Source organism: Sceloporus undulatus, chromosome 2, assembly GCF_019175285.1.
Source record: "Sceloporus undulatus isolate JIND9_A2432 ecotype Alabama chromosome 2, SceUnd_v1.1, whole genome shotgun sequence".
In the NCBI taxonomy this organism is placed as follows: Eukaryota; Metazoa; Chordata; class Lepidosauria; order Squamata; family Phrynosomatidae; genus Sceloporus; species Sceloporus undulatus.
In genome coordinates, this window is record NC_056523.1 from 70,458,229 (window position 1) to 70,465,911 (window position 7,683).

The window sequence follows — 7,683 nt, forward strand, 5'->3', positions numbered from 1 at the left end:
ATACCCCACTGCTGTTTAAAATGTCACATTGCCCATAATCTAGCCAAAGGAGTCTCAGCAGATTTGTTTGTCTCTCTGACTGATTGATTAATTGACTGATTGATTGACTGATTGAAGGCATTTGTCTAGCACTGCTCAACCACTCTGGGCCTCCAAAGTGGTATGCAGCAGGTAAATTAATAAAGAAATGATCTGCAGAACAGCTGTGACACTTACAACAAAACCATCAAAGAGTTTTGTTGCACCTTAAAGAGAAACACATTTATTGTGGCATAACATTCCTGGACTAGACTCTGCTTCATGAAAGGTGTGTGCTTTTATCTACATTTGACAAGTAAATATACACGAGGACAACAGTATATGTCTCCCTAGACATTTGTCACTCATCTAAAAGTTGATATCCAAGAGAGATATTTAAATTTCAAAGGGAAACGGCTGAATTGGAACTAACAGCAAAGTTTCATGTCTGTTCCTTTGGTTCTGAATGAGAGATAATGTCCCGCTACAGATGTTAACTCACTTAGCCATGCTAAGATGATTGAGAATGGTCGCTCTGCTGGTAACAGATTGTACTTTTTGCATTCCCATTCCCATTCTTACCCCAGTTATTTCCATTCTTGCCTCTACACTTTTTTTATGCTTGCCAACTAAAGATAACATTTTGTGCATTTGATTAAAGAAAAGAAAAGAGATTCCAACAAAACATTAGGAAACCCCTCTTTACTATAAGAAATGTTAGACAGTGGAATAGACTCTTTTGAGTGTGAGGTACTCTGCATTACCAAAGGTGTGTTAATCTTTGGAGGTCTTTAGAGCTTCGGTTGATACGCCAACTGCATCCCTACCTGGACCGAAAGGACCTTGAAGCAGTGGTACATGGACTGGTAATCTCTTGCTTAGATTTCTGTAATACTTGGGGCTACCCATGTACCAAGTTCAGAAGCTTCAATTGGTTCAAAATGCAGCAGCCAGATTGGTCACCGGGACATCTAGGTTTGACCATATAACACCAGTATTGAAATCTCTTCATTAGCTGCCAATTAGCTGCTGGGCGCAATACAAGGTGTTGGTTATTACCTTTAAAGCCCTACATGGCTTGGTCCTGAGTTATTTGTGGGAATGCCTCTCACTACATAATCCGGCCCGCACTCTTAGAACATCTGGGAAGTTTTTATTAGAACTTCATAATACCAGGTTAATGACAACCTCCCATAGGACATTCACTGCCGCAGTCCCATCACGACCTTAGAGGCCTTTAAGAAGGTACTCAAGACGGATCTCTTCTGGCAGACTTATACACTGGACTCCATATAAAAGATTATGATGATTGCCCCACTCTTGACTATGATTGTTGGCTAATTGTTAAATTGTTATTTTAGAGAACTAATAGGAATGTTGGTGAATTCAGTATTAGAGTTTTATTGATTGTATTTTCTACTATGTATCATTTTAATGATGTAATCTCGCCTTGATCCATGGGAGAGGTGGGAAATATAAATAAACTTTATTATTATTGTTATTATTATTTAAACAGGTTGGATGGGCACCATTCAAGTGTGCTTTAGTTGTGTATTGCTGGCATGAGAGGGGGTTGGATAAGACGGGCCTTGTAGATCTTTCTAAGATTCTGTAGTTCTACGAAATTGACATAGTGTGAACACTTATGTAGCCAAGGGTCCGTAGGGAATTTTATTATTGTTGTTATTAGCTCAAATATTGCAAGAGGGGCTGGCTACAAGAGCCCACCGAAATTGCCCTCCCGATATGTATACGGAGTAGACCAGGGTCTCCCAATAACTGAAGCTGAGACAGATTGCAATAACTAAATATCTACTTTATTGGAAACAGGGCGAACACACGCAATGCACACACTCACACACACTTTCAAGGCTCAGGAAGGTAGGTTGGAAATGTGGAAAAGATGTTTAGGCTTTGCTAATGGTATACTCACCAAGATGTAGTCTTCCTCCGGGAAGCGAATGGGATGTGGGACAGTGAGACAAGTCTGCTCCGCAACCTGGGTTTGAGCAGAAATGCCGGCTACCAGAACAGAGGTCTAACTGACGTGGAGTAAGTAGACCTTTGGGATGGCGCGCTGAGCAGCCAAAGTTGGGACTTTTTATAGGCCAAATCTGGCCTGAGGCAAAGAGGCTGGCTTGGCCGAAACAAAGGTGTTTGATTGTTTTCTCTTCACCTGGATGTCTGGATCTGATAATATCAATGACTTAAGTTGTTCGGACTTGAGGAGGGGGTGATAGCTTCAGGGAAGGCAAACATTTTACTCTTCCTGGCTTAAGATAATCCCTTCATGCGACTTCCCAGACCTTCTAAGATGTTAATTGTGGCTGCTCCCCTAGGGGAGGTGTACATGTCCTCTCGCTTTGTCAGTAATGGCGGACAGGCTAGGAGTCTGGCCAGGGGTCATCCAAGGGTTATCATTGATTTCAAAATTTATATAAACCAGCATGGGTAACACTTATGCCACAATATATTGGTTAGCCTTTCAGACTAAACAGATTCATATATTTTTTTAGAAAAACCCTAAACAACCAAAAGTTCCTCTTGTAGTGTTTGTGGAGCACCAGCAGGGTGAATAGTACTGGGGCAAAGGAGTAACTAGGCTACACATGGCATCACTACCTGCCCTCTAACCTCTAGGTTCTGGTAATGCCCATAGTTCTTACACCTACAAACAGTGGCAGACAATGTGCTCTTCTGAAGCACTATTTTCTGGAATGACAAATAGTAAGTAATGGGAAGTGATCTATTCTATAATGGGAAGCTGTTTATTCTTGTCATCAGAATTTATAGGATTCATCCTGGGGGTTTTGTTTTGTTTTGTACTTAAATAAGCCTACCAGCTGGAACACCAAATCCAGTCATCAGTTTCAGTGTTGAGAACATTTGTCTTGACTTGAAGTGTGGAGAGGGGAAGCAAAAGAGCTCCAGTTCAGGAAAAGAAAAAACAGCACAAGCAGAAACACATGCAAAACATTTAAACGCACACACACACACGGCAATCAAGGACACAATAAATTTTAAAGCAACTTGGTTACTAACCCCTAGTAACCTCTGAGTAAGCTATTCAATTTCAAGACCATGTAAGTACTTTAGCAATTGTGATGTCCATTGTATAAGTTTTTTGCTTTACCCATTGGTGCTTGACTACATAAATGCAACATTAGTTTTTCTGCCTTCATTCCACCCAGCCCACACTCCTGTTCTTCAAGACAGGGGAAGAAATGACTCCAAGAATGTCTATGGCAGGCATGCAGACTTCTAGGAAAGCTTTAAGGTATGGTGGACAGTGATGGAGGATTCAGAGATCAAGCAGTTCTCATACCACCCCTTCCAATACCTATGGACTGCTCCTAATGTTTTCCCCAAGGAACAAAGAGTGGGTTTTTGGTCCCAAACAACATGCAATGGGGAATTTATTTTAGGCTGGAACTGAGCCCCACCAGGAACCAATGATTCTGGAAGCATGAATCTCCCATATGGATATTTTAAAATTCTTATTCTTATTCTTATTAATTGGCTTGCTGGTTTGGTCTGGAGGGATCACTGGATGAGTCCAGGAGGCATTCAGAGCAGGGATGACCCCATGAAGCCCCATGCTGCCCAAGGGCTGCACAATTTCCGACACTGTTCTTCCTTCAAAGAAACATGCTTAGAAGCCGACATGCAGTGAGCCACCATCAAGGAGACATTTTCTTCATGCTATAGCAAGAATGATATGAGGTGTATTCTGCAACCTTAGATGGCACTTTCAACATACCTTCTGATTATTGGCCTTACACAGTAGAATCCCAGTGCTGGGAAGACTTATCTTACAGTGAGCATAGCCACCTGATGTGGTATAAAACACATGTATCCACCTCTTTGATCAGGATTGGAATATCTTTATCCTACTGTGGCTTTTTGATACTTTGTTTTTAATTGCTAAGTGCTTATGCATTTTATTGTTGTGTTTTGTATCTGTATTTTTATACTAGGTTGTAATCCTGCCTTGAACCACCTGGGAGAGGCAGGAAAATATAAATAAAATTTTTATTATTTATTATTTACTAAAGCATGGCATTCAAGGAATTTCTCATGCTTTAAATTAAGTGGATGATAACATTAGGAATGGACAAAGCAGTCTGTTCCTTGTCTGTGATTACATACCCTCCAACTGTCCAATATGGCAGGGCCAGTCCCAGTTAATTCCATGTCCTCCCACTTTTTCAGCTGCTTTTAAAACACCACATTTTCTCTCTCATCCTCCCACTTTCCTCCTTTCTTCTCATCTTACTTCAAGTGCTGTAAACTGAGTTCAAGGTGCAAATGTAATTTGTACTCAATTTAGGAGGGGAAGTGGAGAGGAGGGAGTAGAATCTTACTCCTCCTCCTAGTCTTGAGCAAAATCAAACTGCTGCAGCCTCTCCAACCCCTTGGACTTTATCACACCTGAGGAATTTCTCTTAATTTCAAATGAAAAAAAAGTGGGGCCAGAACGCATTCACATGAATTCACTAGTTCAGTGAATTTACGAGAATGTGAATTGCATTCGAACTGGCTTCCCATTGCCCGAAAATAGCATGCCATTGCCCGAAATTGTGTGTGGTAGTCTATCATGCAATAACGTGAAACCCCATGATTGTGTTCAGATTGCCATTGGATTATACTTCCAATTTCCCTTTTCTGATAAACTCCATTGTGTCTTCTTTTTATTCTCATTAGTATCTTGTGCCATCTGGACCACATTCTGATGTTGTTTGGCCTCATGTGTTCTAGCTTTCTTCTCTGAAATGTCAGAGGGCATGTGTTTAGACTATTCTGTTCAATTTCCTCATGATGCCACAAGTATTTTTTTTTCTGTAAAAAAGTGTTCAATTTCCACTAACTTTCCATATGCATATTTTAAAAAGTTTTTTTTTAAAAAAATTCAGAACATTACATCTTTTTCTGTTATACTTTCTCTCTCCCCTGAAATCATCCTTTTCCAATTTGTAACCTTTGAAATGCCTTTTCTGAGCAGAGGACTCTCCCACCCAAAGTTAGGGTGGTACACAATCTGAAGGATAAAGTGATCTGCATGCTACGTTTGGAAGTGCAAATTAGGTTGGTTCTCTTAAAAGACCAGACAAAAAGTATTGTCCCTCCATTTCTGGGTAATCTATACATTTCAAACAGTAGTTCAAAAAGAAAAAGCAGACAGTAAAGTTTGTCATGAATGGCTGTTTTTAAAATTATGCATTCACAAACCAGCCTTCCTTTGAAGGCCCACCAAGGAACCTCAGTGGCTCAAAGGGGTACACACACTCGTGTGTGTGTGTGGTATGTGTGTGTTGGGGAGTTATTTGATCTGTGTTGCTTTCTTGTATATCTCTGTGCTCTTGTCATGTGGACTTCAAGTATTAATATCGACTGCAGAATTTGGCCATATGATTTCTCCATTATAGTAAACCCCTCACTTCCTTTGACAAAAGTCATAAAAAGCCAGACAAGGAAACTTCTTGGACTGTGCTATTTAGCCCATTAACTTTCCCCATCCATCTCCCCAGTGTACTCTCTCCAGTGTTTTGCTAAGACCTGTGTTAAATTACTGAAGAAATAGGTTTTCCATCGCCCTTTTCAGAAAGGCAAGTAAAAACCATTTGGCTTCTCGTTCTAAGGTATCACTCTTACATTCGGTCCTCGTTGTTTTGCCAATTCACTTCAGTTTTCCTACCTTAGAGATATTTTCCAAATAATTATCTTTATTCGTCTGTTCACATAACACACAGTCCACATTTATATAATCTTCAAATTTCACTGTGAGGGTCAAACTGGATGTTACATTAAAGATATGACATGCAATTGCCCCCTACTTTTTCTTTGCTGTTGTTGTGTCCATTCAAGTTATTTCTGACTTATGGCATCGCTAAGGCAGTCCTAACATAGGATTTCCTTGGAAAATTTCTTCAGAGGGACTTCTCCATTGACATCCTCTGAGGACAAGAGAGTGTAACTTGCCCAAGGTCTTCCAGTGAGTTTCCATGGCTAAGCCAGGATTTCAGTCCTGGTCTCCCAGTGAGTCAAGTGCTCAGACCACAGTGTGACCTTTTCCCTTACTTACAAGTAAACATTTGCACCTCTGTGTAGAGATGACAGGACAGTCAGGTTTAAATTTCCTTCCCAGTTCCTTCTTGATAATCTGCTTCATTATCATTTTTGTTAAAGAACCACACAGTCGGCCCTCCAGATTCATGTTTTTTTTTTAATCCATGGATTCAACTATCCACAGCTTGAAAATATTTCCCCCAGAAAGTACTTCATTTTGCCATTTTATCTAAGGGAAACAATTGCACTATGCCATTATATTTAACGGGACTTGAACAACCACGGATTTTGGTATCCATGGGGTGGTGGTGGTCCTGGAACTAAAACCTAGGAAATAAAGGGCCCAACTGTATTTACCCCAAAGGAACATGCCTCAGTTTTTAGATTTTCAGAAGGTTGTGTTTTTCTTGCAATTCCTGCAGAGAGGATAGGAATAAAATAAAATCCTCTGTTTGTCTGTGACTATGTACAGTGGTCCCTACCTGGGTCAGGATCTTCCACATTCATTTATGACTAGTTGGGCCCAGCACATAAGGGCCAGAAACGGCATGGTGCTGCCAATACTAGGGTTTGGGAACGCGCAGTAACCACATGTTCCCAAAGCCTATTATGTACAGACGCTGGCATCATGGCGGCCTCCAATCCATATGGAGGCCACCATGATGCCGCCACTACTACCATACAGCGAGCAGACCCAGCTTCTCTGGCTTATCCAACATCTTTTCATGAATGGGATTTTCCCATTCTTGGAAAGCTGCAGCAGACGCCTGGCTTGCATACGGGCTGCCTACTGCCCAGTGATCAGTGAATGCAATAAGATCTGTCTTCTTAAAGAGACATCCTGTATCTATGCTGGCAGCAAAGGTAATGCGATAATCTCCTAAAACTCTGGAGATAAAGATTCAATTTCCTGCTTGGCTGTGGAAACCCATTGGATGACCTTGGGTGAGTCACACACTCCGAGCCCCAGAAAATCCTGTGATAGGCTCACCTTAGGGTCATCATATGTTGGAAATGACTTGAAGGCACACAACAAGAACAACAACAACTTTCAAATCCCAGGATTCCATTGAATGTTTCTGTGACCGTTAAAGCCAAATATAGTACTATATTTGCATGGCGGGAATGGCTCCTCAGTTATGTTTATATTGTTGCTGATATACATAAGCATTAAGAATCCATGGTCAGAATGTCTACTTAACATCCTGTTTGCAACAGCCCATGTTTCCTCACCAAAACATGGGAAGAAGAGTCTGCAGCAAAGTTTTCTTCCTTCTGTCCATTGTCAAGAGCTTGGTTTGTTTGTTTCTGCCTAAAAGAGGCCATTCAATGGAATGAATGAATGAATGAATCTATCTATCTATCTATCTATCTATCTATCTATCTATCTATCTATCTCGCTCTTTTCCCAGAACTGGGACTCAGAGCAGCTTCACAACATTAAAAATAGTACAGTTAAAAACATAGAAAAAAGTACATTGAAAAGGAATTAAAAATTGTCAAGAGCTTGGTTTGTTTGTTTTTGCCTAAGACAGCCCACCCAATGGAAATAATAATAATAATAATAATAATAATAATAATAATAATAATAATAATAAT